At 44.5% G+C, this 19,991-nt stretch overlaps 1 protein-coding gene across 4 annotated transcripts in view; it reads left to right on the top strand.

The window, feature by feature from the left end:
* Positions 1-13,188: 13,188 nt before the first annotated feature.
* ATXN1 (ataxin 1) overlaps positions 13,189-19,991 on the top strand; it is a 408,748-nt gene continuing 401,945 nt past the window's right edge. For 3 of the 4 annotated variants that reach the window (XM_084872720.1, XM_084872721.1, XM_084872719.1), the window contains exon 1: positions 13,189-13,424. The gene's annotated coding sequence lies outside the window, so the exon portion shown is untranslated. Of the gene's footprint in view, positions 13,425-14,262; positions 14,582-19,991 lie in introns of those variants that run through there. The other variant, XM_084872722.1, reaches the window with a different exon arrangement.

The raw sequence follows: 19,991 nt of genomic DNA, 5'->3' as shown, positions 1-19,991 counted from the left end.
GGCTGCCATATATGTTTGTGATAGAGTATTTGGGATCCATAGGTGAATGGTTGCACTCCTTTCAACCTTTGAGATTATCATAGGGATAATGTCAACAGGTAATAATTCTCACTGGAGCTCAGAGGGACTATTTGAAGTGATGTGTTTTAAGACATCATCAATGAGACCTGACACACAATGAGACTTGACACCGGTAAGAACTACAGTGAATGCTACATTGAGGAGCTGCTAACTGGGAGCAAATCCACTCCATCCTACTATGAGCCTTTCCTGTTTTGTCAGCCAGCATGGTTTCCCAAATCTCAAATTGCTGCAGAACTGTTCTGCAATTCCGTGGCTCGCTATTTCGGGAGCCTAACACAGCAGGACAAATGTGCACAAGTCCACACAGTATGACAGAAGAATTAAAAATGCATTTACCATCTGTTGGTAGTTTCTGTGTGGGGCTCTTTTCTTTTCCTCCCCTGCACTCACAAATAGGGTCTTCTTCTTCCTTCTTTCCTCTGCCCTCAGAGAGCAGAGTCCTCTTTTTACCTCTTTGGAAAAGCAGGGCCTTTTCCCTCGCTCCTTCAAATTTCTTAGACTGTTTCACTCTGGAACTATTTCAGCTCCAAGGATCGTTTGCCTTAAAGATAAATGAGAATGAGTCTGTGAAGAGATTCCAGTGTTTTACAGTTGTTTTGTGGCCAGGTTACACTTGAGTTGTGGTCACGGTACCTCTGGGAAGCTCCAGGGAGGGAAAGAGAAGCCAGGCCCAGGCTAAGTGAAAGGAAGCTGAGTCCTTAAATTAGGCTTGGGAATTTATGTTGGCCCTTTACCATCTACTAGTCCTTACCATGATGGAATGTGCCAGATGGGAGCCAAACTCTCCAATAGGAAAGGACCCTCCGAATGTGACCATGAACTTCAAGTGAAAGTCATTTCCAGCCAAGTAGCAGCATGGGTGAAAAATTGTAAGCTGGAGTATAGTCTTGTTAGTTGAGAAATCAGTTATGTTGATCTAAAGCCATTCAGTTTATATTAAGGAATATTGAATTCTCAATAGGAATCACTAGCTTTAATTATTGGGATACATGTATTATTCACTCTGAATTAAAATCTAATAAATAGAGATTGGTATTAAACATTACGCCTTATCCAAAATATTGTAATGCAGTGTTATGACGCTAACTGGTCCATTTAAGTTAGGATTTGTTTAAAATTCTCAGGCTACACAGGTGAATAACTTCAGTGCTGGGTGACCATGAACCTTTTGCTGGTTTTTTAAACACCAAGCCTTGCCAGTACCGGTTTGACTCAGTGGACAGAGCGTCGGCCTACGGACTGGAAGGTCCCGGGTTCGATTACGGTCAAGGGCATGTACCTTTGTTGCGGGCACATCCCCGGTGGGGGCTGTGCAGGAGGCAGCTGGTCGATGTTTCTCTCTCATCGATGTTTCTAGCTCTCTATCCCCCTCCCTCTCTGTAAAAAAATCAATAAAATATATTTAAAAATAAATAAATAAATACATAATAAACACTAAGCCTTAGTTTAATCACCTAAAAAACAGGATCATAGTCTTACCTCACTGTATCATTGTGGGGAATTAGATGAGTTGACATGTGCAAAACTTTCATCACATTGCCTGGCACAGAATATGAGCTTGGAAAATGGTAGCGTTTAGAAATTATGATTATTAAAAGCTGTTGGCGTACTACTTTCTATTTTTTTCAAAATGATTTCATACATTATCTTTAATTCTGATTCTGAATTTTTAAGAGTTCTTTACATTCTCAATTCATTCTGACTCAAATTTGATAGTTATTCTAGATATAATTAAGTAAAAAAACAACAACAACAACAACAAGTAAATAGAATATATACCATAGTGTGGACAAGTTGCATTTGTTTTGGATTAGCTTCTAATGAGATAATCATTGTGTTGGGGCTTATGAGCTGATACAAACGACTAGCTATGGAGTGGGCTGGTAACGGTGGAAGCAGAGACAATTTAGGCAGCTAATGCAATAATCCTGATGAAGGATGGTGGTGGTTTAGCTCCAAGGGTAGCAGCCCAAGTGGTGAGACATGGTCAGATTCTGGATATATTTTGAAGGTAGAGCCAGCTGGATTTTTAGACAGATTGGATGTGGGGTGTGAGAGAAAGAGAGGAGTCAAGATGCTTTCTGGCTTGAATAGTTGGAAGGTTGGAGTAGCCATTGAGTGAGAAGTGTACGCAAAAACAGTGCCTCTAAGTCTAAGAGAATACATACCTCAGGAACCTGGGCTGGAGGTAAGGCCTCCTTCAACCAGCTGGAGAAAAGCTCCTGAAACCAATGAGCTTCCAGTTGTTCTTTGAAACATGAGACTCAGAAGGACTGAGGTTTTCAGGAACACTTTTAGAACACTCCAATGAACTGGGGGGCGGGGAGAGCAGTTTTTTTGGCTGTATTTCCTCAATGCCAAACAATTTAATGTTTTAGTCTTTTCCTCGCCTCTGCCCCACACCCTGAACTAGCAAGTGGGAAGCTTCTGTTTCATTCTTGCACCAGCAGAGGGAGCTGAGGAGGCCTGGCAAGACCTTTGAGCTGAGGCCCAGGGCAAGAGTCTAAGCTCAGACCTCCAGTAACCTCCTTGGCCTGGGCCCAGAGTTAGTTGTTTCTGGGGTGATGGGAAGTGGTTCTAGAATTCTCTTGGTAACTTTTCTATTCCATTTGGGCCTTCTGTGTATTGGCATCAGCATGGGTAAAAGATAGAGCCATATAAAAATAAAGAGAAGGAAGAAGAATACAACAGCCATAGCATCACAGATCTCCTAAAGAGGGTTTAATAGTTTCCTAGAGATGCTGTAAAAATTTACCTTAAATGGGGAGGCTTTAAACGAAGAAATGTGTGCTCTCCCAGTTCTGAAGGCGAGGAGTCTAAAGTCAAGGTGTCAGCAAGGCCTTGCTCTCTCTGAAGGTTTCAGAGGGACAATCTTTGTCTCTCCGGCTTCTGGTGGTGGCTGGCAGTCCTTGGTTTTCCTTGGCTTGTGGCAGCAGAGCACGAACCCCTGTCCCTTTCTTCACCGGCCTTCTTCCCTGGGCCTCCTCCGTGCGTCTGCCTCTTTTCCTCCTGTTCTGAGGACAGCAGTCATATCAGATTTAGAGTCCACCCTAATTCAGTAAGACCTCCTGTTAACTAATAATATCTGCAAAGACCCTGTTTCCAAATAAAGTCACCCTCAGACACTGGGGTTAGGGCATCAATGTATCTTTTTGGGGAACACAATCCAACTCACTGCAGAGGGCTATGAGAACTCACAGGGAGACAGGACCAGCGTGGGGACTTGGGGACTCGCACACATGGAAACATAAACAATTGTAAACAGAGGTCAAATGGGTTTGGGAGTCACAGGAAGTATTCAGATAAGATACGCCCTCACTCAAGGATACTCTCCATCTGTGCTTATGGCCCTGATTTTTTTTTTTTTTTCCTGTCAGACTTTCAAAAAAAATATTGTATAAATAAAAAGAATAAGAAATAGCACTTCTCTGACTCACACACTGGGCAGAGCTGCAAACTCTTGCGATAATCAGGAAAGCCTTCACAGAAGTGTTGATGCCTGAGCTGGATCTCCGAGTCTGAGGATGAAACAGCCACGCAAATCAGAGGTGGGGGGAGGAGAAGGGTCTCTCCACAGAGAGCGCACATGCAGACTTCACACTATGCACACCCTTCACCTCCTTACGCAGGGTGAAAAGCCTTCAGAGGCAAAACCTCTACCACCGACTTAATCTGTATTATCCAGACACAGCCTTCAGATAGCGAAGGGGACGGGACGTTTCTGGTTTTTATAAATGCACAAGTAAGCACACGGTAACCTGGAAGAACCCGGGGAGCGCACGCAGGGAAGAGTTAATTATTGCACGCCTTTGCCAGAGCACAAATATGGAAACCCTACCCTCCGCCAGATCCGGAGAAATCAAAGGGCTGAATGTGGCATAAATTCCTCTGCCCTGATTGCACAAGGAGATCTGCCAACATTTTCCCTCTGATATATTCCTTTGTGTACACTGAACTGGGTTCTTGAAAACCTGATCGTGAACCGAGATAGGCAATTCTGAATCACCGCCGTGATCTAGGAAAATTAACTCCTTGCTGATCTTCCCAGATAAGCACCCAAGTTGGTTGTGCCTCTGAGATCTACATCGGGATCTGGCTAGGTTTCTGTCATAAGCGCAACTCCCCTTTTTTGGCATAAGAATGTACAGGATGCCAGTGCAGTTCGCACTGGGTCATCTGGATCTCTTTGAATGCACCATGATTCATTGCTGGGGGCTGGGGAGAGAGGACAGCGAAGGGAAGGAAGTGCTGAGCAGGGAGGCGGGGAGTTGTAATTATGAAATTGACTGCAGAAAAAGCTAGCCCTGGGAGTGACGGGGTCACATGTTCTCACTGTTGGTATTAAAGCTACAACTTTTAAGCCAGAGGTAGGGGGAGGGGTTGGGAAACAGATAGTGCAGCTTGATTGGCCTTCAGAGAAGCATCCGCCGCCTCCCATGTGGATTAGAAGTACAATGTATTAATTTCTCTTTATATCTGACAAAAGGGGGCGGGGGGGAGGGGAGAGGAAGAAGAAAGGCTCTCCCATGACAGTGCAGTTAGCAGAATAAAAATCTGGCTGTAGTGGTATGAGTGAACAATTTGTCTTCTTCTGCTTGATTTACTAGCATTCTAGCTGACAGGGTCTTCCATTCTGTGCATTCATTTTGTACTTAAAAGGGGATCTTTTGTAATTTACAGTGTAAGCCTGAGCGCTAGCTATTATTCGGCTCTGTCAGAAGGCATCTGCGGCAGTAGCTATCGGCTCATGTCTGTGCCACAAACACAAAACAAGTCAGTCCTGAGAGCTCCCCCAAGTCTCCCCGCAGTTAAATCTGGGAAGGCCTGATGAAAAGGGGCTCTGCACATATCAAACTCCTGATCACCCTGGCTGAAACCACTCCCTGGCAGTTTCCTCAGTGACATATGTCAGAGAGCAAAGTGTGCCAATGCAGTCTTCTCTCAGTCCCCTCCTTTGGGGCAAACTTGGTAAATTTCTTAGGAAATCATTTTCTTAAACTTGGACCCTCACCTGAAACAGCTTCTCCTGGCTGATACTGACTCAAGAAAAATAAAGTAACCCAGAGAGCTTACAGTTACGCATACGTATGCTTTAATATCCTAATGTTAGAATAACAAAGAACTTCACTCCCCTCCTTCCATAACAGCTTGATATATATATATTAGCCTTCTGCTTCCCTTGATCTTATTTTGGAGGTACCTTAAGCTCTACATGTACAACCCATCAATTGCCACTACCTTAAGTTCAAACAATGGTGGCTTTGGGCTTTGATTTTAATGTGGAAAATGTATTTCTTTTGAGGAAACCAAATACCAAGTTATTAATGAAACGTTTTTAGTACATTTCCAAATGCTCCTAGCCAATAACAAGCAAAATTCAACTCACTCATTGTAAACCTTAAAAGGTCCACTTACTTTTCATGTAAGAAAAGCTATGTTCTTTAGAGGATGAAGACCATAAATTCTGACAGTTCATAGGTCATTGCATTGCATTCAGTCATGGTCACAGTGACACTGATGAAAACGTATCTAGGTTTGCTTGTGAAATAAATAACAATGGTAAAAATCATTTCCTTTTGGCATGTCCTATTGTACTAAATATATTAGAAAGTGTGTGCTGTTGCTTTTTAAAGATTTCTTTTTGGTGGCCTTGATTTGTTTTCTAGTGGAACAGCAGTTATAACATTTTCTTTATCAATGCACAAAGCCATCTGTGACAAGAAGGTACCGAGCCCACACCTTTCAGCTTCGAGCAGCAAAGCCAGCTATAACTCTAGAGTGCCGCACTTTCTAAAACAGAGCACAGGTTTTCCATCAGCCTTCCAGGGTGGCGAAGGACCCTTGACCCCTGTAAAAAGACTGAGCCTAACCAGTTTGGTTTGCAAGCCCATTCAGTTCTGCCAGTGAGTAGACTCCCACTGACAGTTCCCTCTCAGGGATTTTTTTTTTTTTTAATAAATTTTTATTGTTGAAAGCATTACATATGCCCCTCTCCCCTTCCCCCTCCCCCCCCGCCACCCTATTGCCCTCTTCCCCCTTTCCCCCCCACCTAAATCTTCACCACCCTATTGTCTGTGTCTATGGTCCAGAATTGTTTTAACAAGCAATAAGACCCATCCTACCCTGCCAGGGAGAAACCTGAGGAAAGCTGGAAAAGTAAGTCATCCACTACACTACAGCGGAGAGCCACGCCGGGACCTCCGGTTGTGGGTTCTTAGACTCATCCCGGCACTCCCCAGCCTCGTTGTCCACACAGTGCTGACCATTAGAAATCTAGTATGCAACCCTTCCACACATAGTAGCCACATTAAGAACGAAAAAAGAAACAGGTACATTTAATTTTAACAATAGGTTTTATTTAACCTAATATATTCAGATGTGTTTATTTCAACATTTAATCAATATAAAAATCGATACATATACATGTGTAAAAACATAGGTAGATGTGTGTGTGTGTGTGTGTGTGTGTCCATGTATGTACTAAGCATTTTAAAACCTGAAGTATGGTTTACACTTACAGCACATTTCCATTTGGACTAACCACATTTTAAGTGCTTAATAACCGTAGTGGACAGTGCAGACTTATACTAAGGCACTTGTTTTTTGTTTTTGATAGTAGACAGATTTGTATTTAATATTGCCTAATGTGGACCATTAAATCACAAACCGTTTAAATACAATGATGTAAACTTCACTCTTGAGTCGGTGATGCTATTTCCATTACCCAGAAGCCTGTCCTGCTACGGTTTGGTGGGAGGTCAAGAAAGATGATTCAGAGGCACGTCCTCCGGGAGCCCAGTGCCACGCAGAGCCCAGTCACTTCAGTTCGGGTGTGGCGAGCTGACCTCGGAGTCTATTGTGTGAGTGCTTTTCACTTTTGTTTTTAGTGTGTTTTATTTTTCTGGTCTCCCCAGCTTTATTTCAGAGTACAGTCTAAGGGAAGTATACTTGTTTTGCAAGCATGCTATGATTTGCTCAGATTTTTAAATGACATGTATAAGATAACACCCTCCTTATTAGTGTGGTTAAAGGTCTGTCAGTGTTTCCATTAAAAATTCAAACTTTCGAGGATTTATGACACAGCCATAACAAATCGCTCCAGACAGAAACTTGGCAAACTCCAATTTCACACAGGAGAAAATTCTTTTTAACAACCAATTTTTATAAAGATAGAGACATAAGGGTTTAACCACTTAAATTTAGTGACATGACTTTTTCCCCCTTTTTTTGCTAGGATAGGCATTCAGTAAAATGCATGTTATAGCTTTACATTTTATTTGTTTTATAAATGTGAAACATTGATATTAGTTTATAAATCAAAATTTTCTTAGGAGTAAAAAAGATGATTCAGATAATTAATTGTCTTCCCATCTCCCCAATTTTTAATGACTCTAGTTCTTGATTCTCCTTTTCAAAAGTGTGATTGAGATAATGATTCTGAGAGGTGCTGGATCAAGCAACTATGAATCTTTACCTTTTTATCATGGTAAAAAGGAATATTTTTCAAAATATAAGGTTTGTTTTGCTGTGAATTTTTTGCAGACAAATATGTCTTATTTATCTTTATATTTTCAAGATCTAGTTATTGTAGATGCATAATAAATGCTGGAAAATAAGTGAAAAATACAAACTCATTTATTATATAGGCTGTTGGTTATATTGGCTATTGGTTAAATGATCCTATATAATAAAAGGCTAACATGCAAATGATCCTCTTGACCAGGAGTTTGACCAGGGGTGGGGCAGGCCCAGCCAACCTCCTGCAGCCCCTCCCCCTGGCTGGCCCCACCCCCAATTGTCCCCTCACCTCCATTGGGGACAGGGCTAGCCAGCCAACCTCCTGAGTCCCTTCCCCTCTCTCTCCCCAGCCTGATTGGGCCCCAATCAGGTTGGGCCTGCACTGGGCCTCTAGTAAATACATAAAGTAAATACATAAAGAGCAAGTTGAGAATTAAGACATAGTCTCTATTCGTAAGTCTCTTGTCTAAATATTTACAAACTAGTAATTTTGAAAAACCTTTAAAACTGTAGAGAACATGTTGCTGGATATTTAACCTTTTATGGTTTCCCTCTTCTCTGAACACCTCATTGGATCATTATAACAATTAAATAACCCAGCACAAAGCAGTTCCAAAACTTTTTTGAGGCTTGGCTTTCCCATGTCTTATTCACCTCACAGGAGTGTTTGAAGATGTAACACAGAAGGTTGTGAGAGTGTAAAATGCTACGTAGGTATAACTGAAACATATGTCCTCACCACTGCAAACGTTAAGAATAAAAGCCTAAAGTTACTGTGAAATTAAACATGCTGAGAAGTTCATTCTTTCCAAAACACTTTCAAATCCCAATGAAATAAGTTTGTCAGACATACTGTTGGGTTAATTGACCCCCAACATTTCATTTTTTTATTATTGCTTGTATATATTTTTATTGACTTCAGAGAGGAAGGAAGAGGGAGAGAGAGAAACATCAATGATGAGAGATAATCATTGATCCGATGCCTCCTGTACTCCCCCTACTCGGGATCGAGCCCGCAACCCAGGCATGTGCCCTGACCTGGAATTGAACCATGATCCTCTGGTTCATGGGGTCAATGCTCAACCACTGAGCTACACGGCCAGGAGACCCCCAACAGTTCAAAATTAATAGAAGTTACTCTTAGAGTTGCTTTATTCTAAAAGTCACCTTTCTTTTTTTTCTTTCTGATTTTATTGAGAAACAATTGACATACATCACTCTATAAGTTTAAGGCATACAGCACAATGGCTTGAATTCCATCTTTTGTGACATGGTGATGTTATTTTATTTTTGATTAGAGAAAAGTTAAGGTATCTTTTCCAAGCATGATTTTTGAGGTCCATTTTCTTTTAAGAACTCAAGCCTAAAACTCCAAATAAGTACATCTATCGTGAACTTCCAATCTGTTTGATATTTAGTTGCTATAACCTGATAAGCTAGTCCAATGAAATCATATACTACAATTTAATATCCCTTATGATTTGGAGGCCTGTACACTTGTTTTATTAAGTACTCTTGTGCTCCCTCTGCTGCTGTGAAGAAAATCTTCACATTCAAGACCCCAGACATTCCTCAGTGTTCTCTTGGTAATGATGGTACAGATTTGTGCATAAATCACAGCTCTTCTGAAATGCAGTACAATCTAACCAAAGCATAAAATGTAACAAGTTTTCATTAAAAAGTACAAATTAATAAAAGAGGGAGGGGATAAAAAAAGGAATGGAGGAATTAAATTCTGCATCTGTAGCCAAATTCGTGTAGACAGAGCCCTTGCAATACAGACAGCATTCTTCACACTGATGTACTTAGGAACCACCCTGGGACTGGTTAAAAGGCAGATTCTGGTTTGGTAGGTCTGGGGTGGAACGCTCATTCTGGTTGTCTAAAAAGCTCCCACTGAAGACTCTTTCAGAAGCAAGATGTGATGATATAATATGTACTTGAGAGGCCATTTTCAACCTTCAAAAATGGATACTATCAAAACAGATACATAGACATAAGGGATGAAATGTTTATTCAATGCAGAACATAAATTAGGAGTAAGGCTCAACAGGCCTTATTTCTCAGTTTCCTTTATTTCAAAGTTGGACTTATGCTGATAAAATATAGTATCAGGTTTATGAATAAGACCACAGTACTACATATTTGCCTACTGACTTTTAGAAAGCTCTCTTCTTCCTTCATTGAGTTTTTATTTGCATGAGAGAGTGGTGCTTTTAAATAATCAATACCGGTTATGTGTGATTGTACATTTACTATTATACCATCTGAAAATAAAACATTTCAGTGATAAGGTAATGAAAGTTTATCATGAGTATTGTTATGTTTACTAGAGGCTGAGTGCATGAAATTCGTGTACTCAGAGAGGGTCCCTCGGCCTGGCCTGAGCCCTCTCACAGTCCAAGAGCCCTGTCACAGACCAGGCCTAGGCTGTTAGTTGGATATCCTTAGCACTGCCATGGATGTGGGAGAGGCTCCCACTGAGCTTGCCAGCTGTGAGCCCGGCTTCTGGCTGAGTGGCGCTCCCCCTGTGGGAGCACTCTGACTACCAGGGCACAGCTCCTGCACTGAGTGGGATCAGGCCAAAACTATTTCTCCAACATCCCCTGAAGGGTCCCAGATTTCGAGAGGATGCAGGCTAGGCTGAGGGACCCCACTGGTGCTCTACTGGGGCCAGCGAGAGGTTGGCTAGCCAGGGAGGGACCATAGGAGGGACCATAAGAGGGCTCTAGGACATGTCTGGCCCATCTCACTCAGTCCTGATCCACCAGATCCCAGCAGTAAGCTAACCTAGTGGTAGAAGCATCTGCTCCCTGGTGGTCAGTGCATGTCATAGCAAGTGGTTGAGCAGGCTTGTTATATCATTAGCACTTTAGGTTTGGATTAGTTGAACAGATGATTTGATGACCAGACACCTAGCATAATATATATATATATTATATATATATATGATTGTATAAGACTAGAGGCCTTTTGCAGGAAAATTCCTGCAAGAATAAGGCTTTCTCAGGCCTATTCCTGCAAGAATAGGGCTTCTTTCTCTGCCGCCTCACCTGCTTTTCTCCTGTCTCCACTGTCTCCCGCTTGCTTCTCCACAGCTTAGCTCCTTTGTGTAGCACGTGGCTTCCTTCTATGCTGTCTTCAGTCTTGCTCTGCACCTGGATATGCAAATTAACCACCATATTGGTTGGGTTAATTTGCATACTCACTCCTGATTGGCTGGTGGGCGTGACTTGCAGGCTTAGCAGAGGTATGTTCAATTTGCATGTTTCTCTTTTATTAGATAGGATGTTGGTTAGATTCTCTAGGAAGTAATAGTTACAGACTTTAATGGCAGTTAATGGCTTTAATCTCAATGGCTAAGAAAGTAAATGACACATTTCTAATTAATTATTCTAACTGCTTGAGTAATGTAACTATTTAGCTTCCTTGAGGGAATATTTAAATTAATTGACTAACTCTAATATGAATTATGTGTTTCAATTTGTTTAAGGTTTTAAAAATATCTTAACTGCATGTGCCAATGCAATAATTATAATAAAATATTAGCTTTTTACTGAAATTCTCTAAATATAAGATGTCTAAAAATAGAGTGGAGGTGGATTGGACAGTCTGCATATTAGGAGTTGGAATAAAAACATCTCAGTGAAGCCAAAATACAGCAACCAATATATTCTGTTATAAAAATATTTTAGATGAGTTCAGTTTTTATGAAAACTGTCTGAATATGAAATGAATAGAAGAAGCTCTCTGTTTATTCACAGGCCAGTAATAATAATACCTGCAGAACAAAGCTCCTTTCAGAAGCCCGGCTCTGCAAAGTGGGGGGAAGAGATATCACCCGGTTATGTCTGAGGTATTAACCTTCACCTTGATAATGCTTGTCAAGGAGCACAACACCAGAAGAGCCTTTTCAGGAAACTCATTTTAACTGTCCACTAGAGGCTGTAATGAGACCAACAATGTCATTTTAGACCAACCCTGGGTTTAAACTATAACAATTATTTTTAAATGAAAAAAAAAAAGTTGTAAAGCAAGTAAGAGTGAACAGTAGTAGTAGTTCTTTTTAAGTAGCCATGTATTTATATATGGTATTTCAAAGTGTGAGGGGGAAAAATATTGCCCGGGCTCTACACCTTCCTAGTTAGCATGCTTATTTTTATTTCCATAGCATGTTGGTTCTACAATACAGTTGCTTAAAAGCTGACACATTTATCTTGGTGAGTCTATATCTTGCTTCGGTTGGTGACTAACCGCTAGTTTATAAGTAAACTCAGCCAAAAGGTTTCTCAAATAAAAGTGGTGGCTTTCAGAGAGAAACTTTCTTGGATACTTGGTTCTAAGCACCTGAAGGAGGACATATGCTGCCTGACACCTACTGGTCCTCCAGGATTATTTGCAGCAAGGGGGGTGCCATAGGAAGCTCCTTTTAGCATGAATGTGCCTTCTCTTGCTCCAAGTGCCACACCTGTGGGCAAGATGCACCCCCCCCCGAACCCCCACCCAAGAAGAGTCCTAATGGAGCTAACACCGGTGGAAGGATCAGGCGTGGGAGGCAGCGGGTTGAGAACCAAACTTACAAATGGAGCCCAGAGGAAGTTCTTCAGCGTGGATGCACCCAGAACTGCCCTCTGATGCTCGGTTTGCTTTCTCCGTCTCCTACACTGGCTACCTCATTTCCGATTAAATCAATGATTACGAATTAGCTGCGCTGATGAGTACGGGGTCCTCCTGGAGGACTAGAGCTAGGTAGTTCCATACCCACAGCAGGTTTCCGGACTTGCAGGAAGAGAAAGGAGGTAAGGGAGGCCCCCCAGCTTTCCCAGGCGGTCAAGGTGAGGCTGCGTGTGCAGTCGGGGCACCCTTAAAACTTTCTAGAGTTGTACGCAAAGGCTCTCCCCGCAGCCGGGCGGTGGTCTGGGTTCCGGATCGCCGAAGCTAAACCCGTAGGAGGTGAAAGTGCGCGTGGATCGCCGTCTGCCCGGGCTGTAAGCTTCTCCCCGGTACGCCCGGGACGAAGGGCACGTAGGGATCGGCGTGGCTGCCTCCCCTCCTCCCGGGGCGCTCTGCTGCTTCCTCGCTGGAGATTTCTCCGGGGTGCCTGAGTTGCACCCCGCTGTCGCTGCGCTGCCTCCTCCCGAGGTGCCGGGACTCCGGGAGGCGCGCGAGGACGACCGGTCACCGCTGCGATTACCTCATCGCCTCCGCTCCCCGCCCCTTTCCCAAACCTGAAAGGACGGTCCCCTCCGGCCACGTCTCCCCTCGCGCTCCCGCCCCCCCCCGGTTCCTAATGAGTCTCCGGGAACCGTGCCCGCCCCCCGGAGGGCCTCCGCGCCGGGCCGCGCGCTCCGAAGGGTTTAAGGGCGCGGGGCTGCCGCTCGCCGTGCGCTCGCCGGGCTCCAGCCGCAGGCCCCGCCGCCGCCCGAGGGTGCCCCCCTCCCACCCCGCCCTCCCGTCGGATCCTGGAGCCGCGGCGGCGGCAGCCAACTGCTCCATATTTGGCTTCTATTACACATTTACATACTGGAGCGAGCGAGCGGGCGAGCTAGCGAGCGCGAGAGAGCGCGAGGGAGGGAGGAGGGAGGAGGGAGGGGAGGGGAGGGAGTGGGGGGAGGAGGAGGAGGAGGAGAGAGCGGAGTATACCGCAGACATCATTTCTACTACTGTGGCGGAGCCGGAGCCGTGCAGGACCTGTTTCACTGCGGGGGGATCCAAAACAAGCCCCTGGGAGCAGCCGCCAGAGCCACCGCCGCCGCAAGACACTGTTTCTCTCCCTCTGCCCCCCCTTCCCCACGCCACCCCAGATCCATTTACACTTTACAGTAAGTGGCGATTTTTTTTCTCTCTCTCTCTCCTCTAATTCTGTCTCTCCCCCTCCCCCATCCCCTTCTCCCTCCCCCGATTTAGATGAAGATCCCCCCCCCACCTCCCACCTCTCCCGACCCCGGCCCTCCTGAGAGGGGCCAGAGCAACAACCAGCAAACAAATCCCAAACCCCGAAAGGCAGCTCGGAAAACAGCTTGAAGAGGAAAGAAGGAAATCGACGCAGCGTGTTGTGTTGTTTGTGTGTGTGTGTGTGTGTGTGTGTGTACATACAACCTTCCCCGGCTCCAGCCTCCCAGGCCAGCAGCCCGCTCCGGGCGCGGGGACGGCCAGCAGGGGGCTGCGGGGGCAGGTGGGCGCCCGCCGGGCGAGGGGGCGCGCCCGGGCTGGGGGTGCGGGCCGGAGAGCGGCGGCGGCGGCACCCCGCTCGGGCGGCCGCTGGTCGGGCTGCGAATGCGGAGAGTCATGTCCTCCTCCCCGGAGGAGGGGTGAAGGGAGGCGGCGGCGGCGGCCGGGGTCGCGCTGCCCGCTCCTCCCGCCGACCCCTCCCCACCGTTCTCCCCGAAGGGAGCGGTGGGGGCTGGCGGGCTGACGGAGGGCTGGGCTGCTCCGCCAGTGGCCGCCCGGCCTCGGTGCCCCGGGCGCGGGTCTCCGGGGAGCCGGCATCGCCGGGCGCGCGGCTGTGGACCCGGCGGGGTCGGCGGCGCCGGCAGCGGGAGCTCCGCCGGGGCCGCGGAGGGCTGGGCGCGGGGCCGGGAGCGCGGCCGGAGCGGCGCCGGCGGCCCTGCCGGTGCGGCCGCTTCCTGCTCCCGAGCAGCCGCCGCGCCGCCCGGAGCCGGGAGCCGGGAGCGCCCAGCCCGGCCCGCGCCCCCGCCCGCGCCGGCGGCAGGAGCGGAGGAGCGGCGGGCGCTGCCCTGCCCGCGCCGGGACTGAGCGGCGGCGCGGCTGCTGGGCGGGTGAATGAAGCCGGGAGGAGGGGAGCGGCGGCGGAGGCGCTGCGGGGACCGGGATGCACCCGGGAGCCCCTCCGCTCCGCGCTCGGGGCCCGGCCGGAGCCCCGGCAACTCGCGCGGCCGCGCCGCCTCCTACGCGGTCTCCGCGCGGCGCAGGCCGGCCCCGCGGGGGGCAGGGAAGGGGCCGCCGGGCGGAGCGAGAGGTGAGGAGGCGGCGGAGCGCGGCGGGAGTGTGAGCGGGCGCGCGTGTGAGTACGTGTGAGTGTGTGTGCGTGTGCGTGTGCATGTGTGTGTGTGTGTGTGTGTGTGTGCGTGCGTGCGTGCGTGCGTGCGTGTGTGTGTGTACCCGCGGGCGGTGGGGGCGCCTGGGGGCCGGGGCGTTGGGGAGAGGGCCCGGGGAGCGACTTGGCGGACTCTGCTGCGCCCGACCCCTCCGAAGCCTCCCTCCGCCCTCAGGCCGCCGGCCCCGGTGCTTTCATTTTATTTCCGACCTCGTAGGGGGCTGGCTGGAAGGGGGGAAGCCATCCAGGTTTTCTAGGGAGATCGAACCAGGACCTGGGTTGGGGGTGGGAGTAGGGTGGTGGTGGAGATCCTGCCAGAAAACAACAACAACAACCAAACAAAAAATCAGTTTCTAAGGACTGTGGAGTTCGGCTCAAGCCTGCAGCGGCTCTGTTTTGTTTTGCTTTCTTTTAGCATATAATCCTACAGATAAGAGGGTAATATAAATACTTGGGAAGACTGGGAAATTGCTGAAGAGTAGTAAGGGCAAGGAAAAAAAAGAAAAAAAAAAAAGCCAGTCGGAAGCTGGTTATATAATGCGCGATGTGGCTAAGGGGAACGGCAAGCTATTTTTATTTTGTTTACCGTATGCTGTGCAGTAGGGACTCCTCCAAACTGCTTCTGCCCCCGAAGGGATTCTTAGCTTCCCCGTGAGAGCCACGGGACACAGTTAGCAAAATCCTAAGACCCCCATTGCACCCACAGAATCAAAACTAATGCCTTGGAGTGGCATACTCCCTCGCACATCCTGTCCTGTATGCAGGGGAATGTGTGTATGCAAATAAGTTCTCCTTTGGCAACCTAGTAGTCACAGCTCAATGACATTTGCATTTTATAATGCAGGGTGTTCTTAATATTTAAACATCGTCCTTACACGTCTCACACAGTAGAGGGTAGTTATTTGATGGTTATTTTTAGGCTCAGCTAGTTACTTTTCAACGCTGTTAGCTAAGCCATTTCTGTTTGGATTTCTGAGGAGCCTTGCAGTTCCTAGAAGCCCCTGTTAAAGCCCACCTTGTGGTTTATTGGGAGGGCGAAGGAAGTTTGATACTTGAGTTTAGGGTTTTGTTTTTTTTTGCTTTGTTTTTGTGGAATGAAACGCATGCCTGGGGGAAGCACCAGAGAGGAGGATGAGAAAATTCTGCACACGAACTCCTGGAAAGGATTGCACCATAATGGCTTAATGCTGTGGCATTTAATCTCCTCCGACTGCCCTCTAACCATGCATGCTTCAGTCAGTATTTTAACAGCCCCACAGATAATTGGGCTTCAGTGCCCCCCTCTACATAAAGCAGAAGCTGAAGTCTCCCCCAAACCTCCTCCTGCCTGCCTGTCTTTCTCCTCTTGTAGATATGGTCAGTGGTGTAGGTTTTCGGAGCACTTACTCCAACCCCATCACTCATGTAATTAGATCAGGCTGCCATGGCAACAGGCAGTGTTCCTCCTCCATTCAGGTGGGTTTGTTTTGCGCCTGGACTATTCCAAGTGTTTTTATGCACAGTATTTGTGCTGCCCAAGCCAGACGAGAGAGAGACTTCACTATTTCAATTGCGCCTTCATTTGGATGGGAGACACTGAATGAGTCTTATCCATACTCTTCTAAAGGAGACCAGCAAGCTGTTCTCGCTGGGTGCAGTATGTAAATGCCTCTCCCAGACAGTGAAAGGAGCCCCACAGTCCTGCTGGTGTTTATTGTGAACAGATCAACAAGTATTTGGTACTTGTTAGAAACCTTTCAGAGCTGACTGAAGCAACATTTCTTTTGCCTTCTGGTGCCATTGGCCTGGCAGGCATTAACCCTTGCAATGGGGAAGTGCTTGTCCTTTAGAACCTAAGTTACCAGTCATGACTGGTTTTCAGGGGAAGTAATTTATTTGGGAAAGTTATCCCCACCGTCACATTTTAAAACTTCACAGCCATCATAATAGCAAAAAACGGGACTGACAGCAGGCAGCCATTCCGAATGTATTGATTCTTCATTTGGATCTTTTTGGCCATGATCTTTAATCTGTGATAGTAAGTTAAAAAAGGTTTTTGACTCAGGAAAGAGATCATATAGGCTTGTAGCTGGTAGACTGATAATGTGTCCTGCTTTTGCACAATAAACAACCTCTGCTCTATTTTGGGATATAATTTAATGAGCATTTAGTAATATAGACGGCAGCAGTCCACTCTTTGTATTAGGGCACCACCTCATTAAACCTGTTAAGCAAAGACAAATAATAATGCTACAAAAAAAGAAAAGGAAATTAGCTTTGGTTGTGGAAACTGTGTTGCTCGGGGCAATCCAAATAAAGGGAAGTATTTTAGTAACCTTGATTTTCGAAAGTAAAAATAATTGAAATCACGCCTTGATTTAGTTCTGATCCTGCCACCAGTCCCCAAGCTAAATTGGTAAGTAAATCCCCCCCCCCCGCCCGCCGGGGCCAGAGGTGGGGATGTGGGATTACCAGTTTCTACTAGTGAGTTTATGTGTTTGGTAACTAGATTGTGGCCTACTCAGATTAAGGATTGCAGTGGTTAAAATGAGCTACCTGTTATATAGGAGGTAAACAGATGGGAAGTAAGGATATAAAATAAGGTACCGAAGTGTAAGTTTTACACAACACCTTGGAGGTCCTGGATGATACTTTGCAACTCACAGAAAATCGTTTTTACTTGCCCTGAAATGTGAACGTGTGTTTTTGAATGCATAAAGTCATGCTAAAGTAAGGATGAGAAATGTACCTGACTGGAAACTGCGGAAGTTAATATTTTTCTCTCTGAATTTCGTTTTAAGAGGGTTTGGTAAACAGAAGTGGTACTTTAGCAGAAATATTATAAATTGGCTTCAGGGCTTCTGAATTGTCTTTTATTAGAGAAAGGTTCAAAAAAAACCTCTTCAGCCATGAGATTATACGTCAAAGGCCTGTAGATGGCCCTGTGTTTCAATATACCTTACTCAGTTGCTTTGGGAGTCCTGGGAAAGGTCAGCCTCAAGAGATTATTAAGATGCTAGTGAACATATTTCTGTGACTCCTGTTTTTGTTGTCATTACAGAGTTTAAGGACTCACATTCCTTTTGTATAATGTGCCTTTATTTTTTTTTCCATTCTGAAATGTCAAGTGGATTTTACTTTGGCACTTAACTTCAATGGCAGTTTGATGACTAACATATTGTGATACCGGCTCCCTTTGTTTCCTCGTAGAAGTTAGTCAATAAACATATTTTACTGAACTAGGTAAATGTAGGAGTGAATGTTCATTCTTTAAATCATAGTTGTTTGAAAGTAATAACATAGTTTAGGTTCTGGAGAGCTTAAATACCTGCATATGTAAAGTGACATAGTGCCACAAGACAAAATATAATTTTTAGGGATGAGATAATTTTATTTCTGTTGATTTGTATTTTCAGAATAATTCAATAATTTGAATGGTTGGCTTCTGTGAGAGATTTATATGTGTGAAGTTTAATTGCTTTAAAGAACAGATTTAGTACAGGTCACACTCCCAGTCATCAGAAGCGGCCCTCCTTATTTTGTTAAAAGCATTGAAAATAACAAATCATCTAAGAATCCCAATAGAGAAGTAATTTCTGTTCTAAGGCATTACATACAGGACTGCCCTTTTTCTTCTTAAGAATGAGGTTGGAGAGCAATTGAAATTATGCTGTTCACATTTTAGATTCATTAAATTCAGTTTAATAAAATATTCATTCAAAAATTCTTTAAGAGAGGATATAATAATGAGTATACTGAGTGCTAGTTTTAGAGACTATTTTTAAATGTTGGCTGAAAGAGTTGTAATTGGATATATACATATATAATGCATATATAAATTTATATATATATGCTTATATATCCTATAATTTTAATACGTGCTTAAAATTATAGGAGCAATAAAAAGATTTAGATATTCCTGGTGGGTCTCTCAGTTGGTTAACATGTTGTCCCCATGTATCAAGGTTGCAGATTTGATGCCTGGTCAGGGAACATACAAGAATCAACCAACGAGTGATAAATAAGTGGAACAACAAGTCAATGGTTCTCTCTCTCTCTCTCTCTCTCTCTCTCCTCTCTCTATCTAAAATCAATCAATAAAAATTAAAAAGTGATTTAGCAAATAATTATTTGTTAAAACAGTTCTTTAAAACCCCTTATTTCATAATTTATATATTTTTTGTCTTTTATCACTTTATATATTTTATAATCCTTATAAATCTGAACTTTTCAAGTTAATGTACAATAAATATTTATATTATACATTACCATCACTAATATGCTAAAACATGTTTAGAAATGTTATAGACAAAAAAGCAATGAGCATTATATTTCCTTTGACATGTTTGATGTTAGCAGAAATGTTTCATTGATTTTTCTATAACTTTTAATGCATCCAATTTGTGGAGTAATGAGAATGCAATGATAATTGCCATAATGTAAGCAAAAATTGTATCCTACCTGAAAATTACTTTTTAGAAAATTCACTGTAGTGTAATCAGAGTTTGAGACTTAAGGGGACAGAGGCTCTCCTGATTATGGTGTTTTGCTTCAGGCTAAGAGGAACGCTTTCCGCCCCCCCCTACTTTGATGCTCTTTAATATGACATGTTTTGTGGGAGTCATTTGGCAGAAGTTTTTAATGATAATTGACACTGCTGCCAACCCAGAAGCATTTATGCGTCTAGCATTCAAAGAAAATGTGTGTGTGTTTTTTTGTCACTGTATTTGGTAGTTTTTCTTTTATTGCACCCTGAGCTTTGGCCTACTCTCTCCGAAGTATTTATAGTATCTCCCCTGTTTACATTATTTACCTATTATCTCCTCTTTATTGACCAATATATAAATATTATTTAGGCCATCTTTCTTACTAATCTTCCATTATTAGTGGTATTTTGTTAGGTTGCTCTGCTTTAAAATATTAAATATTGCATGTTTAGTGTCTATATTATATAAAACAGTTAATAGGTTATTTTCTTTTATATTGCTTGTATTATTTTGTTGTGAATCCATTCATTCTTGCTCTTGTGTATTCTTGTGTTTCTTCCCTTTAAAAGAATATAGCAAGTTATGTTAACTTTCTTAATTACTTTAACTGAAGTACCAATACACATACTTTTTAAGTAAGTAGGCATACCAACGAGAAAGTAAACTAATTATTTTATAGCATTTGCATCATGTTTGACTGTTCTCTGCACTTCAGCAGAATAGGAGGAGACTGTAATTTGGACTCTATAAAAGCTTATCTGTCAGGTGATATGTAAATGGGGTTGTGTGCTCACACATTGATATACTGGCAAACACCCTCATAATCGTTAGCTCAGAAAGCAAGCTGCCTGCAAATCTGTGGTACC

This window comes from Pipistrellus hanaki (assembly GCF_964339955.1).
Source record: "Pipistrellus hanaki genome assembly, chromosome: 2".
Taxonomy (NCBI): Eukaryota; Metazoa; Chordata; class Mammalia; order Chiroptera; family Vespertilionidae; genus Pipistrellus; species Pipistrellus hanaki.
This window is presented reverse-complemented; position numbering and strand designations above follow the sequence as displayed.